This window comes from Odocoileus virginianus, chromosome 33 (genome assembly GCF_023699985.2).
Source record: "Odocoileus virginianus isolate 20LAN1187 ecotype Illinois chromosome 33, Ovbor_1.2, whole genome shotgun sequence".
Classification (NCBI taxonomy): Eukaryota; Metazoa; Chordata; class Mammalia; order Artiodactyla; family Cervidae; genus Odocoileus; species Odocoileus virginianus.
Genome location: NC_069706.1, coordinates 29,204,810 through 29,217,800, shown reverse-complemented (window position 1 = coordinate 29,217,800; position 12,991 = coordinate 29,204,810). Strand labels below are relative to the sequence as shown.

Genomic DNA, 12,991 nt, shown 5'->3' with positions numbered 1-12,991 from the left:
TAATTTTATATATATATATGTAAATTATATATAAAATCATATATATACATATATATATCAGTTCAGGTCAGTCATGTCCGACTCTTTGCGACCCCATGGACTGCAGCAAGCTAGGCCCCCCTGTCCATCACCAACTCGTGGAGTTTACTCAAACTCATGTCCATTGAGTCGATGATGCCATCCAAGCATCTCATCCTCTGCTGTCCACTTCTCCTCCCACCTTCAATCTTTCCCAGCCTCGGGATTTTTCCCAGTGAATCAGTTCTTCCCATCGGGTGGCCAAAGTATTGGAGTTTCAGCGTCAACATCAGTCCTTCCAATGAATATTCAGGACTGATTTCCTTTAGGATGGACTGGTTGGATCTCCTTGCAGTCCAAGGGACTCTCAAGAGTCTTCTCCAACACCACAGTTCAAAAGCATCAATTCTTCTACACTCAGCTTTCTTTATAGTCCAACTCTCACATCCAAATATGACTACTGGAAAAACAGTATTCTTGACTAGATGGACCTTTGTTGGTAAAGTAATGTCTCTGCTTTTTAATACACTGTCTAGGTTGATCATAACTTTCCTTCCAAGGAGTAAGCGTCCTCTAATTTCATGGCTGCAGTTACCATCTGCAGTGATTTTGGAGCCCCCCAAAATAAAATATGTCACAGTTTCCATTGTTTCCCCATCTATTTGTCATGAAGTGATGGGACTGGATGCCATGATCTTAGTTTTCTAAATGTTGAGTTTTAAGCCAACTTTTTCCCTCTCCTCTTTCACTTTCATCAAGAGGCTCTTTAGGTCTTCACTTTCTGCCATAAGGGTGGTGTCATCTGCATATCTGAGGTTATTGATATTGCTCCCAGCAATCTTGATTCCACCTTGTGCTTCATCCAGCCCAGCGTTTCTCATGATGCACTCTGCATAGAAGTTAAATAAGCAGGGTGACAATATACAGCCTTGACGTACTCCTTTTCCTATTTGGAACCAGTCTGTTGTTCCATGCCCAGTTCTAACTGTTGCTTCCTGACCTGCATACAGGTTTCTCAGGAGACAGGTCAGGTGGTCTGGTATGCCCATCTCTTTCAGAATTTTCCACAATTTGTTATTATCCACACAGTCAAAGGCTTTGGCATAGTCCATAAAGCAGACATAAATGTTTTTCTGGAGCTCTCTTTTTCAATAATCTAACAGATGTTGGCAATTTGATATCTGGTTCCTCTGCCTTTTCTAAATCCAGCTTGAACATCTAGAAGTTCATGGTTCATGTACTGTTGAAGCCTGACTTGGAGAATTTTGAGCATTACTTGACTAGCGTGTGAGATGAGTGAAATTGTGTGGTAGTTTGAGCATTCTTTGGGATTGCCTTTCTTTGCGATTGCAATGAAAACTGACCTTTTCTAGTCCTGTTGCCACTGCTGACTTTTCCAGATTTGCTGGCATATTGAGTGCAGCACTTTCACAGCATCATCTTTAAGGATTTGAAATAGCCCAACTGGAATTCCATCACCTCCACTAGCTTTGTTCGTAGTTAGGGTCCCTAAGGCCCACTTGACTTTGCATTCCAGAATGTCTGGCTGTAGGTGAGTGATCACATCATCATGGTTATCTGAGTCATGAATATCTTTTTTGTATAGTTCTTCTATGTATTCTTGCCACCTCTTCTTAATATCTTCTGCTTCTGTTAGGTCCATACTGTTTCTATCCTTTATTGTGCCCATCTTTGCATGAAATAGTCCATTGGTATCTCTAACTTTCTTGAAGAGATCTCTGGTCTTTCCCATTCTATTGTTTTCCTCTGTTTCTTTGCATTGATCACTGAGGAATGTTTTCGTCTCTCTCCTTGCTATTATTTGGAACTCTGCATTCAGATGGATGTATTTTTCCTTTTCTCCTTTGCTTTTCGCTTCTCTTCTTTACACAACTCTTTGAAGGCCTCTTCAGACAGCCGTTATGCTTTATTGCATTTCTTTTTCTTAGGGATGGTCTTGATCCCTGTCTCCTGTACAATGTCACGAACCTCTGTCCATAGTCCATCAGGCTCTCTATCTGATATAATCCCTTAAATCTGTTTCTCACTTCCACTGTATAATTGTAAGGGGTTTGATTTAGGTCCTACCTAAATGGTCTAGTGGTTTTCTGTACTTTCTTCAATTTAAGTGTGAATTTGGCAATAAGGAGTTCATGACCTGAGCTACAGTCAGCTCCCGGTCTTGTTTTTGCTGACTGTATAGAGCTTCTCCATCTTTGGCTGCAAAAAATATAATCAGTCTGATTTAGGTATTGACCATCTGGTGATGTCCATGTGTAGAGTCTTCACTTGTGTTGTTGGAAGAGGGAGTTTGCTGTGAGCAGTGTGTTCTCTTGGCAAAACTCTATCAGCCTTTGCCCTGCTTCATTCTGTACTCCAAGGCCATTTTTCCTGTTACTCCAGGTGCTTCTTAACTTCCTACTTTTGCATTCTAGTCCCCTATAATGAAAAGGAAATCTTTTTTGGTTGTTAGTTCTGGAAGGTCTTGTAGGTCTTCATAGAACTGTTCAGCTTCTTCAGCATTACTGGTCAGGGCATAGACTTGGATTACTGTGATGTTGAATGGTTTGCCTTGGAAATGAACAGAGATCATTCTGTTGTTTTTGAGACTGCATCAAAGTACTACATTCCAGAGTGTATTTTTGCTGGCTTCTCCAGTTCTTCTAAGTGATTCTTGCCCACAATTGTTCATATAATGGTCACATGAGTTAAATTCTCCCAGTCCAGTCCTTTTTGGCTCAGTGATTCCTAAAATGTCAACATTCATTCTTGCAATCTCCTGTTTGACCACTTCCACTTTGCCTTGATTGATGGACCTAAAATTCCAGGTTCCTATGCAATATTGCTCTTTACAACATCGGACCTTGCTTCTATCACCAGTCACATCCACAAATGGGTGTTGTTTTTGCTTTGGCTCCATCTCTTCATTCTTTCTGGAGTTATTTCTCCCCTTATCTCCAGTAGCATATTGGGCACCTACTGACCTGGGGAGTTCATCTTTCAGTGTCCTATCTTTCTGCCTTTTCATACTGTTTATGGGGTTCTCAAGGCAAGAATACTGAAGGGGTTTGCCGTTCCCTTCTCCAGTGAACCACATTTGTCAGAACTCTCCTCCATCACCCGTCTGTCTTGGGTGGCCCTACACAGCATGGCTCATAGTTTCATTGAGTTAGACAAGGCTATATACCACCACTACACACACACACACACATCCTCTATTGAACCTCTCTTCCCCTACCCCATCCCACCCATCTAGATTGTCACAGAGTGCCAGACACAACCTCTATTGAACCTCTCTTCCCCTACCCCATCGCACCCATCTAGATTGTCACAGAGTGCCAGACTGGACTCCCTGTGTTATTTAGCTGCTTCTTGCTAGTTTCCTATTTTACACATGATGTATATAATATGTATATGGGGCTTTCCTTGTGGTTCAAACAGTAAAGACAGTGCCTTCAATGCAGGAGACCTGGGTTCAGTCCTTAGGTCAGAAAGATCCCCCGAAGAAGGGAATTGGTACCCGCTCCAGTATTTTTGCCTGGAGAATCCCTTAAACAGGAGAGCCTGCTGAGCCTGGTCCCTGGGGTCTCAGTGAGTCAGACATAACTGAGTGGCTAAGCACATGCACGCAATGTGCTGCTTTCTCAGGTTCTCCTAGCTTCTCTGTACCCTGCTTTGTCCACAAGTTCCATTTGTGTGTCTCCATTTCTTCTCTATATAGGTTCATCAGTACTGTTTTTCTACATTTCTTATACATATGTTAATAGATGATACTGGTTTTTGTCTTTCTTACTTCACCCTGTATAATAGACTCTAGGTTCATCCACCTCACTGCAACTGACTCAAATTTGTTCATTTTAAATTCATTTTAGATGAATTAATATTCATTTTAAATGAATGATCTAAAAGGATGAACCTTTTTTCAAACAACTTAACTGAATCCTAGGATAATTATGTGGCACCCAATTAAGAATGTAATTGAATCCTAGAATAATTATGTTGCATTTAATTCAAAATAATCAGATTTGCAAGGAATTGAGAGAATATGATTCATAATTAGAAAGTCAGTCAATCAGAAGTGACCCAGATGTGATGTACATGTTAGAATTAGCAGTCAAGAACATTAATAAAGTTAGTATAGTTTTGTTCTATATGTTTAAAAAGTAAATAATATAAGGACAAAGTTGAACATCTAGAAATAACTACATGGTGTGAGATTAAAAGTGTAAGTGACTAACAGCAGGTTAGATACTGCAGGAGAAAAGATTAGAGTACTTGAAGTTAGAGGGATAGAGACTGTGCAAAATGAAACATGAAGATAAAAGAAAATTTAATAAATGAATAGAGCACCAGTGGGCTCTTGTGTCAACTTCATACAGCTGAATGTACATTTGGACTCCCTAAGGAGACAAAAATAAGAGAGAAATGATGTCTGGGCAATTTTTCAGTATGTTGTAAAAACTATAAACCTACAGGTTAGAGCCCAAGAAATATGAAGGAAACATTATGCAAAGAAAAGGACACTTTATAAGGAGATAAGGAAAACAAGACACATTATAAACAGAGTTCTCAAAACCAGTGAGAAAGAGGAAATTTCTTAAGTAGACAGAGTAACAAACACACAAGTGAAAAAGCTAAGTTCAGGGTAGCAGAGATAAGAATAACAGTCAATTTCTTGTCAGAAAAAAATGCAACTCAGGAAAAAATGAGCAGTATGCTTTTAAAAAAAAAAAAAGTGCCAACCTAGGATTTTATACCTAGTGACTACTTATTTCAAAGGTCACTGGTAAGAAGATGAAAAGATAATCCACAGGCTATGTGAACATTTTTGCAAAGCATATATTTGATTAAAGTCATACTCATAATGTATTTTTTTAAACTCAATATTATGTAATTTAAAACCCCAGCAACCTAGTTAAAATATTGTCAGAGATTTAAATGGACACTTTATGAAAGAAGATATACAGATGACAAATATGCACATGAAAAGATGGTTCATGTTTTTAGTCAGTACAGATATCAGTTATCACTATGCATGTAATAAAATGACCATAACAAGTTGGCGAGGATGTGAAGAAATTGGAATTTTTCAGCATTGCTAGTGGGAACAATCAATTTGGAGAACAGTTTGGCAGCTTTTAAAAAGTTAAACATATCTACAGTGTGATCTAGCCATTCTACTAGCACATGACCATACAAAAACATCACATGAGTATTCAAAGCAGCTTTATTTGTAATTATCAAAAGCTGAAACTGGTCCAGATGTCCATGGTCAATTGAATGAATAAACAGTTATGGTACACATACACACACCCCCCCAGAATCTTACTCAGAAGTAAAACAAACCATTGTTGCAGGCAACAACATGGCATGAATCTCAAAATAATTATGCTTACTGAAAGAAGTTACAGATAAAAGAGATTAAGTGTATTTTCACTTATATCTCAGTTCAGTTCAGTCTCTCAGTTGTGTCCAACTCTTTGTGACCCCATGGACTACAGCACGCCAGGCTTCCCTGTCCATCACCAACTCCTGGAGCTTGATCAAACTCACTTATATAAAATACTAGAAAATCCCAGTGAAACTGCAGTAACAGAAAGCAGATCTGTGGTTGCCTGGAGAGGCAGGTGCAGAGAGGGAGAGTTGGGAAAGGGGGGTTACTCAGAGGGATGAGTAAAATGTTGCAGGTAAAGGATATATTCTTTATCTTGATTGTGATGACAGTTTCACAGATCTGTTCATATGTCAAAATTTATTAAGTTGTACATTTCAAATGCATGAAATTAATTATATTTCAATTATACTTCAATAAATCTGTCTTCAGACTATTTTCCTGCAGTTTGTAATGCCTGTGGATCTGTCCCCATCTTTTCTTATCTTCCTATGTTTTAAATACACCAACCTATTGTACCATAATACCTTTCTTTAGCTCAGACAGCTAACACAGAAATTCACTCTGAAACAGGTCACAGTGCACACTTCCATCAGAGAAATATCTCACGGACCTTTGTTAAATGTTCAGAGATACGTGATTGTCCTTTATGAAACAAATACATCCTGTTTTTATAGAATTAGGGAAGAGAAAATGCATACAAAAGAGCCCAGTCCTTTTCTGGTAGCCTTTTATGTCAGAGCTCAAAATTGCTGTCTGATAAAATGTAGGCCACCAGATTGAATTACTTCATTGAACTACTGCTGTCCTCTGTTAATGGTAATTGCAGAGATATAGCAGTCTTTCTCGGCAGCATCTCAGATATTTACCTCCCACTGTTTTTCAATTCAAACCTTTGATGAAAATATTCCCAGTACTTCTTTAAAGCAGACATCCAACTGTCTTTCTTGACAAAAGCAAGGCCTCTAAATCAGATCCTGACAATTTGTGACACAGCAGTCTATCCAAATCACCTTTTACCTATGTCACTATGTCATTTCCTGGAGAAAAAAGTGTCCATCAACCAAGCATTTCTGTAGGTTTTGGAGGCTGGAAGTTTGGTGTGCCAGCAAAAATGGGAGAGGAGAAAGGGAAAAACAATTTCTTCCCCTGACTTGGAAGGAATTCAGTAAGGGGGCTGATTGGATCTCAGAAGCAAATAAAGGATTTGTATATTTTGATGATACATTTTATGGAGATAGAAATGAGATACTTGTTTGCAAGATAATAATGAGTAAAATGACTTCTGACAATTATCCCTTACATTATTGGAGACAGTGAAGCAAGGATTTTTGTTGTTGTTGTTTATCTTAACTTCATCTATTTGGTTACTTGAATTACAACAATATTTAGCATTTTATTTCCTTTTCAGAGACTCAGTTTATTTTCTGCTCTACCTCCTGTTCTAAACCAAGTAGACTACATCTCACCAAAAAATGATTGTATAACCAATGCCCTTGGCATGTACCATGATTGACTGTTGATAGTATAGTGGCTGGAGTACAGAACATGGTGATAAGAAGGGAAAACGTGGCATGAGATCAAATGGATTGGCTTCAGAGTGAAGCTCACTGCTTGCATCTCTGGCTGTGGTTGGCTGGACACTTTTTTTCTTTTTAGTGTTGGAAGGGTATTTTTGATAATTGTTTTCTTGGATCAAATTGTAGCATCATGTGTTTGACAGAGGGGTTAGGTTTAGATGATGTGGGTGACCCTCTAAGGACCTGCTCTCCAGTTTTAGTGTGTGAGCAGCCAACAGCATAGCAAGCACATTCCCTGTTGCCAGCCTGTTCTTTTCTCCCCAAGTTGAAATCTCCTTATGGAAATGTGCCTGGAAATCATGTTGGCCCAGATTTGGCCCTACTTGGTGGCCCTGGTATGATGGGATGTCTCTCACTGAGAGTGAGCTCACACAGGTCTGTTCTGCTTCAGGGAGAAAAGGAAGCAAAACCATGGGCTGAACAGTGGAGAAATTAATTTGGGAATAAAGAAGCTCAGATTTAGGTTCATACTTTTAAGAAACAGTGAAAGGCTTCTAAGAGGGTGGAGCAAGTAGAGAGTAAGAAAAGAGGTTTAAGAGAAGGAGGTCTTGAATGGAGGCCTGTGTGGAGGTCTTGAATCCATCTAGTCTTTACACTTTTTTTTTTTATTAGTTGGAGGCTAATTACTTTACAATATTTTAGTGGGTTTTGCCATATATTGACATGAATCAGCCATGGATTTACATGTGTTCCCCATCCCGATCCCCCCTCCCACCTCCCTCTCCGCCTGATCCCTCTGGTTCTTCCCAGTGCACCAGGTCCGAGCACTTGTCTCATGCATCCAACCTGGGCTGGTGATCTGTTTCACTCTAGATAATATACATGTTTCGACTCTTTATGGCCTCAAAATACATTTAGCAGCAGGTAGTACTTGAAGAGTCCTTGCGCTCCCCCCTCCTTTTTTTTTTTTTTAAAGATCAGGGATTTTTGTTCTTTAGAATGGGAAAGGGAGCACTTGCAGTGAAGCCTCCATTGATGACTACCTGCCTTAGGTTCCTAGTCCTATGATTGATATCCTTCCCTTTCTGTCCTCATCTTCATTAGGATCAAAGACCAGGTCAGGAGGGGCCACCAGGGAAATAAATATCCAATTCATAGCTTGTTAAAGCTTGGGTCCCCTATTACCCAACTTCTATCCTTTCCCTTTGACTTGAATTCTCCACACTGAAGCATGAAGTCATACTTTACCTGGGTGACCTGGTATTCAGGAAATAAGGAAGAAAGGGACTGCCTACCAGACTTACCTGAAGGCATGAAAGGAGACGTTGCAGGCCCACTTGTAGAAGAATCAGTTGCACCTGGAATAGAACCCCAACCCAGAATATTGCTGTCTGCCAGGTCAGGGAATGCTCTCCGTTTCTCGCTGGGTAGGGGCATCTGGAGCATCCTGCTGGTTTTGTCTGCTGACATGCCGATAGTGCTGACCTTTTGTCTGGCCTTGATCGCCTCTGTCCACAATTTCACTTAACCCTTTTTGCAGAAGAAGGAACACAAGTGACAACCTCAATTAACTTGTTCCTCAAGAATATCATTCCCTCTCTGCCATGTCACCCCCAGCTCTCTCATACTGTCTTCTCTTCTTGGCTCCTGTTCCCTCATGCTTCTCTCTGTTGACACAAGAGTATGTAAAGTCCAAGAGATGTAGCAGTGCCAGTAAGAGCTAAATTACTTGCAGCTGGTGGTGCCACCTGTGCCTATCAGATTTCAGCCAAAGCATTTGCTGTCCCAGAATGCTCTGTCATAGGGAATTGGAGAGTGACTCACTGTGGGGACAGCAGTGGGCTGAGTAGGAGAGAGGGCGTTTTTCGGGGTTATTCTGTGAGGACAGAATAATGAAGTAGAATTTCAGATGGTCTCAAATCCCTTCTTTCTGACTCTTATGGAATCACTGGCCCCAGAGGCACACCAAGAGATTTGTGAGTTAAAAGAGAACAGTCCTTAGGAAGAAGATCTCTTCTGGGCCTCCAGGACCAACCACTCCATACCCTGTTTCTATTTATGTAGTGGAGGATCCTTGTGATTTCTTATATCTTCACAAGATATCTTTGCTTCCATTTATGACTGCTTTAATTTTTGTGTGTGTGTGTGTTTTTTTTTTTTTTTGGTACTTTGTGTGCTTGTAGAACAGTTTCTCAATTTTGAACCTCTTCCTCATAAAAGGTCCATGTAATTGGGAGTGGGGTAGGGAATGGTTGAATCAAATTAACATTTTCATTTAATGTAAGTACATTATTCTACAATTTTATACATTTGCTGTTACTTAGTATTCTTTCTTTTCTGTGAAGTTGTTTCTAATTTCAGTCAGTGTAGGTTACGTGTATCTTGATGATCCTCTGGTACTTTTCTTCATATGGAGTCTCTCTTTGTCTTCTTATTCATTTGTTCATTCATTTCACCCTCTTCTAGAGCCTGTAATGATCTAAGTACTTTGAAAAGTCTCAGGATAAGGGGGTAAAAGATATAGTTTCTGCTGTTAACCCTTAAGACCATTCTAGTCTAAGGGCTATATTCTTAAGCTAAAATTCCCATGGAGAAACTGAACATTTCTCCTGGTAGAAACTGTTTCATTTGAGAAGAGCTCCCTTAATGAGTTCCTGGCCTGTGATGGAAGAGAATGGTGCAAGGAAACAGTTACCATGTAAGTGTGATGCACCTCTCAGAAATACAGCAGTGCAAACTAGGGAGCTTTCTGCTGTGATGCCTGAACTGGTTCTTGGAGTCGAGTGTAAGTTAGCCAGGTGATTAAAGAAGGAGGGGTGCATTCCATGGAACCTCATGTGGAAGAGCCCAAAGGCTCGAGTCCTGATGCTTCATTGACCTATAGGTGTTTTGAAATGTTTGGAAAGTATAAGAATGAGGCTAGGAAGGGGCCAGGTCACAAACAGTCTTGATGAGTCTTGTTTAAAGAGTTTGCATTTTATAATGAAGGTGACGGAGAGTCACTGAAAGATATTAAGTAATAGAGGGATGTGAATAGATGTGTGTGTGAAACAGGTCACTCAAGCAGTATTGTGAAGATAATTTTTATAAGGGTGAATTTAGAGGCAGAAAAAGATTTCAGGAAAAATGATTGTTATGACTATGTGATTGGGAGAGAAGGGGGACATTTCTAGAGGTACCTAGGATACAAAATGGACAGGACTAAGGCAATGAGTGAATGTGGTTGTAAGAGGCCTCAAAGGATGATGGATATATCTGCATTCTTCAACTGAGTTAACACTGGTACGAATCTCCAAGAAAGGCAGTAGAGGGTAGTTATTTAGATCTGCTTGCTTTCTGAGTTACATTTTGGACATGTTGATTCCTATGAGGCTTATGGGGTGTGCAAGGAAAGCCATCCTGTGGGAATGTGAGTGTGGAGCTAGCTGGGGCAGCATGCTCTATAGATATGGTTTGGTGTTCAGTGCAATCCATGAATGGAATTTCCCTTCCCAAAGAAAGCATGTGATAATTTGTGATAATTTACGTGTCGAGCTTGTGCGAGTCTTGCTTCTGTGTGATTTACCTAGAGGACTCTAGAGTTGACTGGATCAAAGCCAGTAACTATGCAAATAATGCTCTATCCATAATCCATTGCCCTCATTATTATTAGTGAGGGTATATTACATATTTCTTTGGACCAAAGCATAATTTTAGGAAACCCTGAGTAAACAGCTTTCTTTTTTATTTATTGCTCTGCTTTCCTCTGATTGCTTTCGCTGTAGTATCAACTTCCATCTTATTTTTAATCATCACCTCCCAGAACATTCAGGATTCCACAGCCCTGTTAGAATACATCTTGGGAGATTCCATTTCTCTGAAGCTGTTTCAAGGACATACGGCACAAGATGATGATGATATGGCATCTTTGGACAGTGCCTCGATTGCTCTTCTGCTGAATCCCCCACACATGTTTGAAGCAGTGATTATCCTCTCCACTAGCTCATGCGACTTGTTAGATCACTGTTTGTGGGTGTCACAAAATGTTGGCAGGACCCCAGTGTGAAATACATGTGGTTAAACTTCTCTGAATTTGTGTGTCAATCAAAACAAAGTGGCTTCAATGAGTAAATGAATTTCAAAAGATACTTGAGGGTTGTAGAGCAGAAAGGGAGCATGGAACTTCTTAGATCAATTTTTTAAATATATAATATGTATTGAATTTCATGGAATCATGTGTAGGAGGGAGTGTGTAGTATAGTAGCAAATTCTGACTAGTTAGGATTTTACATTATAAACACACTTTTTTTTTTTAAAAATTATAGCATGTATAGTTCCCAGACATAATGCCATGAAATACTGGGAATGTTTGGGCACTAAATTTTTGCACATTTTCAAGGAGGAACCAGATAACTTAAAAACACTACATATTGTATGCGTGTCTGTGTGTGTGTTTTAACCAGAAAAGATAGATTAAGAATTGTCAAACAGTGGAAAGGTTTTTTTATCTATATTTGGCTGTGCTGGGTCTTCATTGGTATGCGTGGGCTTTCTCCAGCTGTGGCTTTGGGAGCTGCTCTCCCTTGTAGCAGAGCACAGGGCCCAGGTGCTCAAGCTTCAGAGGCTGTGGCACACAGGCTTGGTTGCCCCATGGTATGTGGAATCCTCCCAGACCAGGGATCAAACCCCTCCCCTGAATTGGCAGGTGGATTCTTAACCCACTGGATTACCAGGGAAGACCCAGAGAGTGAAACTTATAAATCATGTATGCAATATGTTTTGCAATTTTCGTATAACTTCACTGATACTTAATATGCCTGTTTACCCAATGAAGACCACAAAGTTTCATTGTAGTTGAGATATCACAAGCATTTGTTTGTTCTCTTCATCAGGTTGAGGGATACGTCCTGATGTCAACATGGTTTCTCCTTTTATTTCCCCTGCTGTTTTGCAGTATTGAGCGGGTGTCTTCTTGTGGCTTACCCTTACCCTTTGCTTTCATCTAATCAAAGGATCTTTAGATGGTTGTATTTCCATTTATTAGCAAAAAAAAATTCTTTTTACATGTGACTTTTTAGCAACACCCATAATTTAAGTGATATTTGCCTTAATATTATCTTTTCTCACCTTTCATACAAGAGGATTTATTATTCTAATAGGGTATGCTATGTTAATGAAATGTTTGGTGGCAAAATACGTTTTGACTTGTTGAAAGACATGATGTTTCTATTGAAATGCCTAAGAAAAACCGCCCATTTGGTAAAGAAAGCCAGCCTGGATTCTGGTGACCCTCTTGCTTTAACCAGTGATGCTTTCAGTGATGATCTTTCTCATGCAGAAAGCCCTCTGCTCACTTTAAGTGTGTAAACTCTTGACTTGAGGACTTTATTAGAGTTTACCCTCTTTAAGGCTCCCTGAAAGATTAACTCCTAACTCATTAAGCAATTCCTCAATTACCCCCAAATTAGCCTCATAGATTATGTCTTTCATGGCTTGTTAGGCTGCATAGGTGACTAAATTTGAAACTCAAAAAAGATAGCTTTACAATTTTTTTTTCCCTTTGCACACTTTTGTAAGCTTTCTAATTTTTATCCCTCAAATACATCATGTCACAGTTGACTTTTCTTCTCTGGCTGTCAGTGTTAGGAACTGTGCTTCTGCACATTAACATGCAGACATTTGGGAAAGGTCCTTTTTCGATGTCTGACACTGGTGAATTGAAGAATAATATACTAGCTATATCACACTGTTAATTCCTCCTAAGCCAATTGTTATCTTTTGCAGTATTTCCAATGAAATTGTAATTTTTTAAAGCAGATTCTTTTCTGATGGAGCTGTGATTTGCAATAATCTTGTCATGCCAAGCTCAAAATACTACTAAATGAAGACATTTCTGGAAGGGAATGATTGTAAATTGCATGCAAATTTCAGCTCGGCTAGAATTAATCAATATGGAAACAGAACTTGTACGTTCCTGATATAATGATGCTGAAACTAATCCCATGGAGTTTTATTTCCATGGGAATTAGGTATTTATTTTTACTTAAGTCTCTCTTTTATCTTGAAGACAAAGGTCCAGTTT

General features: G+C 39.5%; 1 protein-coding gene across 6 annotated transcripts in view; it reads left to right on the top strand.

The window, feature by feature from the left end:
- Positions 1 to 12,991, top strand: part of AUTS2 (activator of transcription and developmental regulator AUTS2) — a 1,185,004-nt gene that overhangs the window by 533,700 nt on the left and 638,313 nt on the right. The window lies entirely within an intron of this gene.